The sequence below is a fragment of the Acipenser ruthenus genome, chromosome 6 (genome assembly GCF_902713425.1).
Source record: "Acipenser ruthenus chromosome 6, fAciRut3.2 maternal haplotype, whole genome shotgun sequence".
NCBI classification, from domain to species: domain Eukaryota; kingdom Metazoa; phylum Chordata; class Actinopteri; order Acipenseriformes; family Acipenseridae; genus Acipenser; species Acipenser ruthenus.
Genome location: NC_081194.1, coordinates 24,047,063 through 24,061,943, shown reverse-complemented (window position 1 = coordinate 24,061,943; position 14,881 = coordinate 24,047,063). Strand labels below are relative to the sequence as shown.

The 14,881-nt window shown below is 38.2% G+C and overlaps 1 protein-coding gene across 1 annotated transcript in view; it reads left to right on the top strand.

The window, feature by feature from the left end:
• The window catches only part of LOC117410623 (disks large-associated protein 2-like), a 180,497-nt gene that overhangs the window by 27,765 nt on the left and 137,851 nt on the right, over positions 1-14,881 (top strand). The gene's annotated exons all lie outside the window — the stretch shown is intronic.

The following is a 14,881-nucleotide window of genomic DNA, read 5'->3' as shown; positions in this document are numbered from 1 at the left end:
AAAATTAAAATGAGTCGCTTTTAGGCATGCATGATTACCAGCAGGCTTTAATTTTTTATACAGACTTCAAAGCTTAAATTGTGGTAAAGCACAGAATATCCTTATGGTGTGTACTATATAAGGCTTTTTACATCAGAGTTTTACATTAATTAAAAGAGGATTTTATGCTGTGCCTGTTTGCCAGGTTGCCAGGATCTGATAGCTCGCATAATATATCTAATTCTTGAGTTAAAATTATAAGAGGCATTTTTTTAAAGCATGTACTCCAGTTCTGAAAATATGAAAAAAAAAAATGTGAATGTTACAAAAAGGGAAACAAGCAACTTGAGAGTGCTTAAGAAACCTTGAATTATGTTACTTAGTTGTTTGGTGTTTGCATCCTTAAAAAATAAAGTATGCATTGAAAATATGCAGTCTAGTTTACCTACAAATGTATGATTGAGTGTTTGAAGTTGTGGATGTATTACTTAAGAATGTATTTCTTCTACTGTTAGAGACTCATAAAATGCATTTTATCTCTCAAACATTTTAATGCCTTTTAAAGGTGTTGTACACAAAATAAAATAATAGAGGGCTATCATAATTATATAATAATTGTGTAATAATCACACAGTTAAAAAATATGTGCATTAAATCAAGTTTATCAAAATACAGACTTTCTTGAAATCACTACTGCCTGTGACATATAAGTATATTGGCATATTGGAAATGTTAGAGCCTAGGTGTTGCTGAGAGTGGTTTCCTGCACACTCTTTGTTGAGTCAAGTCTACTCTCTGTCAGGTCACATGATTAGAGGTAGCCACGTAACACTTCAAGGAGCATTATAAGTCACGAAAAAGTTCAGCAATTTACCTAAAATTCAGAGGTACATGTTCTCGAAGGTCATTTACAGTCACTGAGACCTGAAATTAACCTAGTGAAAACAAATGATAGGCTCTCTGCCTCGTGAAGAGTTGTCTTCAGTGCATACACTCTAGGGGGAGGGGGAACCACTGCAGGTTCCTCATCACTAAAAGTGCCACAGGCTTCTGATCAACAGTATGCACTGAAACACAACAGCAAATCTGACTTCAGTAGGCAACCTTATTATGCATCAGGCATCCGACCATGATTAACTGCCATCAACATGCTTCTAATTACTTTAAAAGAGACATACTCTTTCAAGAATTCTGATACCCGCACTGAGGCAAGACATGTAATTCAAATACACTTATTTTTAGAAAGTAGCAAAAAATGTACTAAATAAAAACAAAAACATCTAGTGACTGGGTCAAGGAGGAAATTAACATTTCCCTAACCATCTGTAGCAGGTCTACTGTGCTGATTGGGAGCATTTATTGGCAGCCACTAGTCCCAAGGGAACCTCGTGGCTGTATCAGCCGTTTTGCTTGTAATGCAATGTGAGAGTCCCCTTCAATAGACAGGTTAGCTTGGGGAATAAAATAAATACAATGAATTTCAAAAGGTTTCTTCATTAGCCGGATTTCCTAAATATAATCCATTGTCACAACAGATTGTTACGTGATGTTTGATGAACCCAGCATGAATTCCAATACCCTGGGGAAAAAATTAGTATCATGCAACTATAGCAAAGTGTGTAATGAGGCAGATAATTCAAGCACTGTGGCATAGGAGCCCCCTTGAAGCTGGGAATCCAAAATTCAAGCACTGTGGCATAGGAGCCCCCTTGAAGCTGGGAATCCAAAATTCAAGCACTGTGGCATAGGAGCCCCCTTGAAGCTGGGAATCTTAAAAGAGTGTCCCACAGGTTTGACAGCGGTTTGATCTCGCAGCTCTTAAGTGATTGTGAATACAGTATGCAGAAACCACATCATGCACAATTTCAACTACGTATATAGACTACTGCACATAAAGAATGAGGTGAAATCCAAGATGAACCATCCTCACTGAGAGTAATTTGAATGCAGTACAAATGGATGGAAACTATTTATAGTGGTTTTAAAGTGGTATAGGGGTATAAGACAAGGCTGTTAAGTAAAGTAAGATGTATTTTTACACATTCAAAGATTCAAATACAATTTCTGACACTGTTACAATCTGTATGCATAAAATGGCAATATAAAGCTTGCTTGATATGCCTATTGCACAGCAACTTCAACACCTCTTTCACTGCTTGACTACTCAATGTCAGCAGGCTCAGTTGTCACCAAAGGACAGAAATCTGATAAATAACCAACCCTTTTAAACTGATTTTTAAGCTCATGTTTTAAACATTAATGGGACACCTTCACTAAGGACATTCTCTATTACACTTTTCTTGTGTCATTTAAATTGACCACTGATGTAAATGATGTAAACAGCAAATATACGTGTAAATAAATGTATAGTTTATAAATATTCTGTGTAAATATTAAATGTGTAAATATGAATAAAAAGTTTGTGGTAGATATGGCAGGGCTGGTAGTTAAGATTCCAGCTCTGGTTGTTTTGGTTTGTTTGTGGTGGTGGTTGGCAGGGATGGGGTTAATTCCTATTCCTTGCCAAATACATGTACAGAATGTGGCCAGGTTTTGATTTAATTATTAATTGTCAATCAACCCTGGCCACATGGTGTTTAAGAGAGGCAGGAGTTCCGTTGTTTGGAACTGCTTGGGAGAGACACATGCTCCTGAATTTTTGTTTGCAAACTTCACTGTGATGGCACTGCTTGGCTGAGGGTTTTGTTAGTTCATTTTGGGGTACGTGATTGTTTTGTTCCAACCTTTATTTTGCTCTGTGAGCCTTGTTTTGTTTTATTATTTTGGTTAATAAACATGCGCCCCAGCACTTAAAACCTGCAATTACTGTCTCTGAGTCTCTATCCACCCAGCCATCCTGTCACAAGGTCCCTTTGCAAACAGAAAACCAGTGCATTGTTGGCTTTTTAAATGAGTGATTGAGTCAGGCGTTTTCAAGATTATGCATGAAGAACTTATTCTATGCTTTATGCAAGATTCTATGAGAGATTGCACATTAAATATGCTCATCTGAAATCTTCAAAATGACAGATAATGGCTTCTTCTGCCATATATATATCAGCAGATAATGATTGAAAAAAACATACAGTATATACAACTCATTTCGCAACTTCTCACTGAATCTTACTGGAAAGATATTTTGGATATATAAGATTATTCCAATTATTTAAGCAATACAGCTGACACAGGGCATTATTAGGCATTGAAATGGTTGTAGCTACCAAAAATAATTCCTTACCTGTATCCTGCTGTACACTTCCATTCGACAGTGACAGTTGCTCAAAAATAGCTCCTCTTTGCTTTCAGATTTAGACTAGAGAGAGGATTTAGAGTAACAGAAACTGTTCAATAAAGTGGGAAAAGAAAAAAAGATGATACTGTAGACAGAGAGGTGGGTTTGACACTTTTTGCCGCTAGTTCTAATCGAGGCTTGCCTTAACTAACAACTAAGGCCTGCGTAAAACAACAAATAAAGTCTGGCAGTCTGGCGCATCTTATAATGTATTTATATTAAAGAACAGAATTATTATTTTTGACACCGAAGAAAAGGGAGGCTACCGTAATTATGGTAAAATGTACCGGTAAAGGCATGTTTTGAGATGGATTAGCGTCATTTATCAAATAGACAGTTGCGTGATCAGAGTGCAGGAAATCTTTTCATTCAAGTAAAACGCTGTTACATGTACTTATAACTAAGTGAATTGCGTCTTTTTCTTTAAAGATGCTGAAGCATCCAGCAACACAGAATGATATCAAATCTTATACAATCATTCTGCTTCTTGAGTGTACTTTAGCATGCTGATTGCTGATCTTGCCACAACCAATTTGTTGAAACAAAGTAAAACATCAAGGTTTCTTTATTTTTACAAGGACAGTTTTATATTGACATTCCAGTTTCATTCATAGTAGACCCTTCTTATTTTTTCTGTATTTTAGTTCCCATGAGGTTGCTCCAAAAGACAGTGCTACCGTGTATTAAATATACAGCATTCTCCAGCCTCTTTGCGACGACAGTAATTAAAATCAATGTAAAGGGGGACCTCTTTGACTGATAATTATGATCTGTGTATGTGTGTTCTGAGATTAGTGGATGGGAACCTTAAGAATACAAAGGAGAAATTGTACAATCAGCTCTTCCAGTGCTGAATTCAGGGCCTGACATTGTTATAGATAGATAGACACTATATTGCAGTGACAGTGAGCAGGTCTTTGAGGTTTTTGTTAGACTGAGTTTGATGTAGAAAAGGAAAGGGGAGAGAGAGGGGAAACACACAAGCTGTCTTGCCCAATATGACTGAAACTGAGCAGCACGGAGATGACTGAGATTTGAAAAAGAAAATACCCTATTAAAATTATTTTAGGAATGAGTCTACTGGAGGCTAAAAAACATATTGCCATGTCTGCTAGCAACAAATAATATTTGGTAGCAATCTGGGTGAAAAGTTGGATTTTCTGACTCATTGTAGTTTCTGGGTTTAATCTCTTCACATAATAACCCACAACTACTAGTTTTTGTTCTATGGCCAGCTAAATTACAATTACGGTAGCTTGGCTTTGTAACTAAGTTGTCAGTTCCCTGAAATTACTTCTATGCAGTTTTCAAGGAAGTTATCCAGATCAATGATCTGAGCAGTTCTCTTATTTATTTCAGGGGAAGCAAGACATGCAATTATTCTACATGGTAGAGGCATACAAAAGACATTAATTAGTTACGCAATCAACTTTCAGATCTCAATTGTGGATTTACATCATGCCATAAAACAGCTAATTTTAGTGGTTTAAACTGTTGATGAAATTCATATTTTTCCCACTTTGTGGCATCTAACCCATGCTTTAAAATGCAACATTTAAGATTGCCTGAGGCAAACCAGTGAAGTGAATTAAGCAGACAAGACATTAAAACTGCACATTTCCAGCCTTTAACCCCACCTATTTTCATAAAGCAAGTAAATGATGCTGCTGCAGCAGCTACATAACTGCAAACAATTGTTCCACGTTTAACAAAATTAAAGTTGGATTAATTTAAAATATATAATTTAATAGAGAATTGTACATACATAAACATGAATTACATTATACTAAATTATCACTTTCATTACCCCAATCTATTAAAAAATCTCAGTTCTCTATAGAAATTAAAAGGTATGATTTTGCCATTTTCTATAGAAATCTAAAGGCATGTTTGTATTGTTCTTTAGAAATGTCTATATTATTCAAAACAAATCTACAGAAATGTCTGTATTTCTATAGTTAGTTAAGTCAGTTCTTATTTTTAGTATATACTGCTTCATTGACACTTCAGTACAGAAAGCCTGTATTCCACGTTTCCCAGGATGCTTAGAGCACAACAGTGTGATCTGGCAGCAAATTCTCTTTAGTGTACCGAGGACAATAACAAATGTAGTGAAAGCCTACTTTGGAGATTTGCAATTTAGTTTTTCAACTTCAGAATTCACCACTACACGGCAATGTCTAGAAATTGGATTAATGGCAGGATGCACCATTTCTCCACTGGCTTTTACCATGGCAATGGAAGTAATTATTAGGGCGTCAAAATGGGTAGTGGGAGGAGAACGCTTGGCTTCTGGAATGCGACTGCCACCAATTAGAGCATACACGGATGACATGACAGTCATGACTACAACAGTAGCCTGCACTAACTGGTTATTGGGCAAAGTAATCAATAACATTGAACAGGCACAAATGCAATTCAAGCCCAATAATTCAAGGAGCATCTATATAATTAAAGGTAAAGTAGTGGGTAAGAGGTTCTACATTAACGGTGAGGCAATATCAAGAGTATCTGATAAGCCTGTGAAAAGTCTTGGGAGATGGTATGATGGGGATCTAAAGGACACAGTTTGTGTGAGAAAAGTGAAACAACAAGCAGTGCAAGGGTTGAAGAGCATAGACAGCAGTGGTTTACCAGGCAAACTTAAACTCTGGTGCTTTCATTTTGGTCTACTGCCAAGACTTCTGTGGTCACTCACTGTGTATGAGGTTTCCTTGACAACAGTAGAGAAGCTGGAAGCGTTAATCAGTTCATACATCAGGAAATGGTTAGGAGTTCAACGCTGCCTCTGCAGAGTGGGACTGTATGGTAAAGTGATACTGCAGCTGCCAGTCTCAGCTCTAACCAAGGAGTTTAAGTCACCAAGGTTCGATTGGAAATTACACTGGTAGAGTCACACAACGAATGTGTGAGGGAGGCAGAACCTGTGTTGAAAACTGAAAGAAAGTGGGCGGCAAAGGAAGCTGTGGAAGATGCAAAGGCTGCCCTTCGTATCAGTGATATCATGGGGCAAGTACAGCATGGAAGAGGAGGCCTTGGTCTCAGTTCAGCTCCTCCTACATGGCACAAAGCTGCTCCAGCTCAACGGAGGAAGCTGGTAGTCAATGAGGTGCAAAAGCAGGAGGAGAGGATGAGGTGCGTAAAGTCAGTTTCCCAGGCCAAGCAGAGAGAATGGACGAGATGGAAGAATGTGGAACAACGCAAGATCGGCTGGCGAGATCTATGGACAATGGAACAGAGCAGGATCAGTTTCCTCATCATGTCAACATCTGATGTTGTCCCATCACCACAGAACCTTAATGTATGGGTAGGAGAGGCTCCGTGGTTTCCTTTGTGTTCATTGCCAGCTACATTGACACGTTTTGACAGGATGTAAGGTGGGTCTTAGCCAAGGACGGTTTACTTGAGGTCATGACCAGGTGCTGCGATGTTTGGCCTTAGCATTGGAAGATAAGCGCAGCATGACCAACAGGTTGCCACCAATTCCAACAGTATATGACACACGAAAAACAACATTCCTCCATCCAGGGGAGCAACCTCCAAGAAAACGTATTAAAACCATCTAGGACAACTGGAAGCTGCTAGAGGCTGGAATATAGAGGTTGAGATTAAAAGATTCTGGTTGGGGACCTCAAGCACAGTAGAAATAAAAAAAAACGTTGATGTAAAGGAAGGTAAGTAAGGTGGGCTTAGCTGAGTGGGGGACGGAGAGGGGTGATGCTGGGGCACCAGAATCACTATCGAGCCCTCTTTAGGTGTTGTGGGCTAGTGGACGAAACACCAAGGATGGAAGGTGCCCACTTGAAGATCCCAGAGAAGTGCCCTACTGAGCTCAGTCCAGACGGTTGTCATGCTGTTGCACTAGGGAGGCCACACTGTGGTTGATCCCTGCAGCCAGCATTACAGCCGTTGTGTGTGCTGATACACCAGGGAGGCAAAATAGGCTGATCCCTGGAACCAGCATTACACTTCAGCCATCAACACTAGGCAGAAGGATAGCTACATCATCAGATGGAAGGAAACGCAGATGGATCACATTAGTTTACAGTAAAATAAGTCTTAGTTGGTGCTTTTCTTGGCGAGAGCTGAGTCCAATATCAGCATGAAGTTTTAACACCTACTCTCATGTAATGGAAATCATGTAGTAATATGAAACATTAAGGGGGTGTGCAATGACTTGTACTCTGAATAATACTCGTTCTTAGACCCGTCACACTTCTACAGGTTCTCATACTCCATCAGAAGTGGGCATTACGTATACTTGTTTTTACTCTACTCCACAAATGTGTAGATTTCCCCTGCCACACAATGCACCCGAGACACCTGTATATTTCTAACCGGACCCATTGTCATGTGCTTTATTAAGATACTGTATACAGATAGTAGCAACAGATCTTTACTTTCTAAATATTTATTTAGCTTTCTATATATTTCTATAAATATCTTTCTATAGGATTTAACTTTTTAGGGTATAATGAGAGGAAACTGTTTAAAATATTGAAAAGTATAGCGCTATGAGCCCAGTGGTAAAATAGGCTTCCCTTACCATTAAACCCTTGTTGTTTCTAGTATCTGGTGTTTCTTGATACACATCAGAAAGTACATATTTTAATAGTTGTTAAAAAAATATATCGATACACACCCCTGTGTGTATAAAGAGAAAAGGAACAGACCCCTTGATGGCAGTTGGTGATGACACAGATGCATTAATAGAAATATTCTGCACACCAGGATGGTGAAAAGTGGCTCCAGTCTATTTAATTTAGCAAGTCAGACAGAGATTCTCTCCTGCTTCAATAAGGCTTGATTTTAAACAGGGAGTAATTGGTGGTAGTTTCTTTAATAGTACAATACATAAGTGGTGCACTTGTTTTTGTTTTTAAAGGTATCTTGTTTAAAAGAAACAACTTCATTAAACTGTGGCTTTGCCTAAAATCATATTCCAGCCCCCCGCCCCCTCTTTATAGTTCTGAAGTTGGGAGCCAATGCCTTTTAAACGGAATACAAGTGCCGATGAAATGACATAACCATATCACCTCACCTTATAACTGGGATGTAGTACAAAAATACTTTACATACTATGAGTCAATGGAATCATTTAAGAGCCCACTACCTTGTTATATTTTCAATTAAACATTATTTTGATAAAAGTTTTTTTTTTTTTAAACATAAAACCCTTCAGTGATGTGTCCTTGATGAGTTATATTAGATACCAGAAAATAATATTACAAAGGTGTACATATTGTACATATTTGAAGAGCAAGTGGGTAGGAGTACACAAATATGGACCTATATTTAGAAGTTTATCAAAGGTATTTGGTACATGCCTGTGTCCTATACTGACTACTATGTCACGTATAAGAAATCAACCAGTCACTGTTGCAGATTTGTCAAAGCACACTGTCTTCTGTGTACAGTCTTCCCATTTATGTCTCAGTTCTAAAGTTAAAAAAAAAAAAAACAATAAATATATTAATAATAGTTTCTGAGTACAGTGTTCTCTTTTTATTAATAATAAGTTAGAATGTTTTCATTCACAAATCAGGAAGCTCCATGTCAAGGTACTTGATAGATGACGAGGAACACTCATGTAGAATGTCCAGCTTTAATAAAATGAAAAGGAAGGAAAATAGAACATTGAATGAAAAAGGGGTATGGTTGTGTTCCCATTGACATTTTTAAAACATCTTGTCAGCCTCAGTCTTTGTACAGCTGTCAGCTGATTTAAGACTGAGAGAAAGGCCCTGTACTGACAGCTGCTTGTAGCAATTTAAATGAATGTTAGCAAAAAGGGAAAAACAAAGGGTATAATCAAGCAGTGATGTAAACAGTGATGCTGTTGTGTAATGGAAGCAGAGGATATAATCATGCATTCATGGGAAGTAATTTTCTGAGAATTTAGCATAATAGTTGGTATGATACGGGTATAATCATTATCCCTAAACCAGAAGTACCCCCTGACTAATTGCCAGAATCTCTTCTGAACCTCAGGATGACCTAACATTACAAGTTACAGCAGTTCCACATCACAACCTTTCTGTAAAAAATGCTGAGAATAGCTACATTTATATCTAGAGAATGGCTTATCCAATAGTGAATGAATGTGAGCATTTAGCTTGTTTTTGGGGGTTCATGGAGGATGTCTGTCTTTCTGACTGCTTGTATTTGCGTTACACTTACCTCGAGAATCCCATTACCAATGCTGATGAAAAATGCTCAGTACATTCTTTACCACAAGATTACAAGTGCTTCATAATCTAGGGGTAGAAAGAGCCTGCATGTCACAGTGCCATTTTTTAATTTTATCTAATTTTGTATTTACAGTGTGGCAGGAAATGAATGTCGCTGACATGATTGTTAATTAAAGTTCGGAGTATGTCTACCACTTTTATGTTCAATATATGAATAGAGTATATCAATTGGTCTTTGCTCTGCATCATTTAAAGTGGCACAGACTTTTTACACCCTAGAAATATGTTAAATAAATATCAGTATTGTATACTAATTAGCAGAAAGAGCCTTCAGTTAAAAGTCTATCAATAGCAAGTTGTGATGACTTTATGAATCACTTTAAAGATAAAATCACTGAGATAAGAAACCAGATAACTGTGGTCTGGATCTTGCGACACCAAAATACATGTTTGAATCCTTTTCTTTTATGAGCCAACTAGATTTAACTAATCTAGTTATGAAGGCAACACCTACTACTTGCACTTTACATCCCATTCCTACTAAATTATTAAAGGAAGTACTCACTAGAATTTAAATTTCTATTCTAAATATTATTAATGGCTCCCTTTCTTCCAGTATTGTTCCAAATTCATTTAAGATTGCAGTGGTAAAACCACTACTTAAAACACCTTCTTTGGATCCCGCAGTTCTTAACAATTATAGGCCTATTTCTAATCTCCCCATTCTATCAAAAATGTTAGAGTGAGTGGTGGCTAATCAATTAAATTCATTCCTTTCAGCCCATAATATCTTTGAGAAATTTCAGTCAGGCTTTCGTCCCAGTCACAGTACTGAAACAGCTCTCGTCAAAGTAGTAAATTATGTTATATTATCCTCTGATTCAGGCCTTGCTTCTACCCTAATCCTTCTAGATCTAAGTGCAGGTTTTGATACAGTTGACTGTCTAATTTTAATTGGCTGCCTTAAAAACCTGGTAGGACTGTCAGTCTATGTCCTATCCTGGTTTAAATCCTACCTTTTAAATAGGCTACAATATGTCCAAATTATCTGGAGTTACATGTGGCGTTCCGCAGGGCTCTGTCCTTGGTCCTATTCTGTTTTGCTTGTCTATGCTTCCCCTGGGTGATGTTGTCCGTAGAAACTGCCATTGCTATGCTGATAACACACAATTGTCAAATCAGGTGATTCCACATCTTAAACTAACCATCTGTCTCGTAGATATTAAAAAAATGGATGTCAATGCATTTTTTTAATGCTAAATTCTGATAAAACAGAGATCATAGTTTTGGGTTCTAAAAAGCAATGTGAGGGCATAAACCCATGTGTCTGTGCAGTGGACAGCAACCCCACTGAGCAAAAGCCAGAAATCTGGGGGTCATTTTTGACTCTGATTCTTCATTTGAAACTCACATTAAGAACATAACTAAAGTGTCTTTTTTCCATGTACAAAACATCGCTAAATTCAAACACTTTCTTCAGTACATGATGCTGAGAGACTAATTCACGCCTTTACAACTTCCAGATTAGACTATTGCAATGCCCTTTTTTCTGGTATTCCAAACTGTGTTATGTCCAGATTGTGGCTTGTGCAGAACACTGAGGCCAGGATCTTAATTTCAACAAAAAAATAATGATAATATTACGCTGGTTTTGGCGGCCCTACACTGGCTCCAAATTCGATACATATAAAGCCTTACAAGGCTTGGCTCCATCCCACCTGAGTGACTTACTGCTTCCATATATTCCATATGTTCCTAGAATGCAGCCGCTCTGATCCCAGGATGCTGGTCATCTCACCATTCCAAAAATGTTAAAAACAAACACAGGAGGTAGAGCATTCAGCTGTATGGCCCCTAAGCTATGGAACGAAATTGCAGGTTCCTGTTAGGAAAGCTCCTACTGTAGCAATCTTTAAAACTAGGCTGAAAACACATTTTTATAGTTTAGCATATTTATCAAATTTACTTTTTATTCATGGTCTTTTATATTCTGTTTTTATTGTTTTTACTCTTTTTTTGTTGTTGTTTAATTGTATTTACTGCATTTTCCTATCTGCCTTTTTATTGTAATCTTTGATGTTCTGCATATGTTAAAACGTTTTGAGGCAACTTGTTGCGAAAGGCACCATACTAAATATAGATTTGATTGATTGATTGAATATGGTCCTCAGTTTATCTCACAAGTAAGCCGGTAATTTATTTGGTTCTTTAATGCACAAGGGTAACTCTCTGTCCTTTTCTTACTTAGACAAAGGCAGTCCATGCCCTTGATCAAACGGCAGTGATGTGTGTAAAGCCGGGTCCACACCTGAGCGATCAGCAGCGCAACCTAATTGCTCCCGAAATCACGCAATTCAGCTGTGAGCAATTGCTGTGTTCACATCTGAGCAATTACTTGTGCAACAAGGTTCCCGCGTCTACAAGTTTCATTTTTTATGATAACTGAGGTGACAGGTTTTTTTTTTCACATTTTTATTCCATGTACAATGTGAAGTAGTTTGTTTTGGTTTTGACAACTGAGTTGACACGTCTTTTTTTTTTTTTTTGTCCCATGTCTACAAGTTTAGAATTACATTTATTTTATTCATTTTTTTTTTGGTCGGGTCGCAATGTGTCCAGTAATTAACGAGGAAGAGTTGGCTGTTTTTAGATTTTCAACTTATTTTAAATGCAATATTCCCTAAAGAAAAAAGTCGCTCAGGAGGTTGCTATGTTACGCAACTGATCGCTCAGGTGTGGATCCAGCTTAATAATCCAATCTGGGAATTTATCCTAATAATTCATTATAGATGGCATGCTGTTTGTGAAGATGAGATGAAGTGGAGGCATCACAACATTTTTCATAATCAAGCATGCATATCATTATATGGTTAAATGTGCATATAATATTATTATGCAGAAGTCCTGATCTGAAGCTTGGACTTTAGTCATAAAATTTGATTTTTTTTTTTTTTTTTTAAATAAGAATTTCTCAGAAAAAAAACACTCTATTTACATTACTGCTTACTAAGTTAGGAAAGCAAGATAAACTCTTGGAGTGCCTGTAGTGATTTATTTCCTCCAGGAATGGATTTCCTGATATGGAATGAAGCCTTGTAAAGAAATGTAGAATCTGCCCGATTCCAGCCTTGCTGAAGCACCCCCAGATGAGTCCAGTTTTCAGCTTTGCCCAACACCTGGTCGTCTAATGGTTAGACGGAGACCTGGAGAGGCCTACAAGCCACAGTGTCTCGCACTCACTGTGAAATGTGGTGGAGGATTGGTGATGATCTGGGGGTGCTTCAGCAAGGCTGGAATCGGGCAGCTTTGGCATGGAACAAGCCATTGTTCCATGGCAGTTATTCTGCAATTTTTGCAGGACATTTTTGACAAGGTTCTATCTGGCAGCTCTTGCCATGTCAAGATTGGCTCTGTCTCCCCAGGAGCTCACCTCCTGGCGAGGCAATTTTTGAGGCTCATGAAGCTTCTATCTGAACCCCTGCTTTCAGCTAAGCTGAAATTGCTATCTTTTAAAGTGGCTTTCTTGCTTGCTATCACCTCCACAAAGCAGGTGAGTGAGATGCAGGCATTCTCTATCGTGAAAGCCTGCTTATTTTTTACAGAAGCCAGGACAAAGGTCACACTTCGTAGCAATCCTGCCTTTGTGCCGAAGACTATCTCGGCTTTCCATGTCAACCAGTCTGTGGAATTGGAGGCTTTACATCCACCTCCTTTCCAATCTGACAGGGAGCGATAGCTCCACACGATCTGCCCAGTTTGGGCCCTGGTGTATTATGTTGACAGGACAAAAAGTTGGATGCAGTCTGAACAGTTTTTTGGCAAATTCCTGTGGTCAACTTGACCCCTCCAGAAATGCTCACTGCCCATTTCAACAGGGGCCTTGCAACTTCGTGGGCTTTATTCCAGGGCGCATCTGTCAAGGACATATGCAGTGCAGTGGTGTGGGCTACTCCCCATACCTTCACTAGATTCTACAGGTTAAATGTCATGGATTCTCAAAACCCTGGTTTTGGAACTAGTGTTAAAGGCGGCTTCCCAGTCGACCCTTACAATACACAGGCATAGAGGTGAAATTCTCCCTCAATTTTTTCACCCTAGCTACTTGTTACTGGGGTACTGAATGGTGACGCACAAGTCAGCCTCTCGGCTTACCCTTGTAGCATTCCGGTCATTCTGCAATCATGCCCTTGCAACAGCTTGGGTATACTCACCCATTCAGTGATGCTTACATTTTGTACTTGAAAGGGAATGTTAGATTATGATCATAACCCTGGTTCCCTGAAATAGAAATGTAACCATTAGCCTTCAAGGTCGCTGAGTCCATTATTAGCAGCAGGCTTGAAGGGAAAATGATGCTGAGATCTGTTACTGAAGTGCTTTTGTTCCCTCGGGGGCAGGGTCAAGGCTGTGTCTTAGACTCTAAGAACAGCTTTGGTATGAAGTATTCAGGATTTGGGTCTTTAGGAGATAAATACCCATTCAGTAATGGTTACATTTCTATTTCAGTGAACCAGGGTTATGATAATAACCTAACGTTATCCTGTGTCCTCAAACATATCAGATGCATGGAATTGTTCAGTTCACTTTTTTTCAATTTAAAGTATTTTTTGTCTCCTTGTTATTTATAAAAAATTATCCACTCGAGTATTTAACAGAAATACACAATGGCAACACTTAAACATAGCTTCTTTTTAAACTGCATGTACATACAGTACATATCCAATCTTGTCCAGTATCTTTGAAAGTGTCTGTATGAAATATGGCAGTATTATATTGATACTAAAGCTAAATACTGGGCCCATTGTGAACCAAAGCTATAAAAATCACTCATTTGCTTGTGAGTCTCTTTAGAGGAGTGATGTGTGTAAAAATATGTAAAATGTTTTAATGACTTAAACAAATTGAATTGAGGCCATGGTTTCTAATACAGAACAAGTTGTCTGACTGCAACCATAATGTAAAGATATGCTTAGAATGACATGCACAAAATGCAAGTGGCAGACACAAATACACGTCAGTACGAGATAACTGAAACCCACGTTATTCCCTCAAAGTGTGGTCAGACAGTACAGCAAGAGGCAATACTCTGTGCTGTCTGTATCCTTGCTTTCAAAGATATTCTTCCCTGCTGAGTGTACTAGCTCTTTGAAATTCTGCTTTGAATATCTGGTTGACAGAAGAAACAGAAACACATTTTAAAAACGTGTTGTTTTATTTTAGAGGAGAGCCTTCAGCTTTTCCCCTGACTGTTCAGATATTCAGATGGATGAAGCAATTACTTTAATAAGGCAGATTCTGCTGGGGATCCCGTTATCTGCATTCACTCTTTACCTCTGCACAACAGTAGAATTTGATCAATGCTTTACATGTAATGAGTTTCTTGCCCATGAATCATTGTAGTCAGATAAGCGGCCTGGTG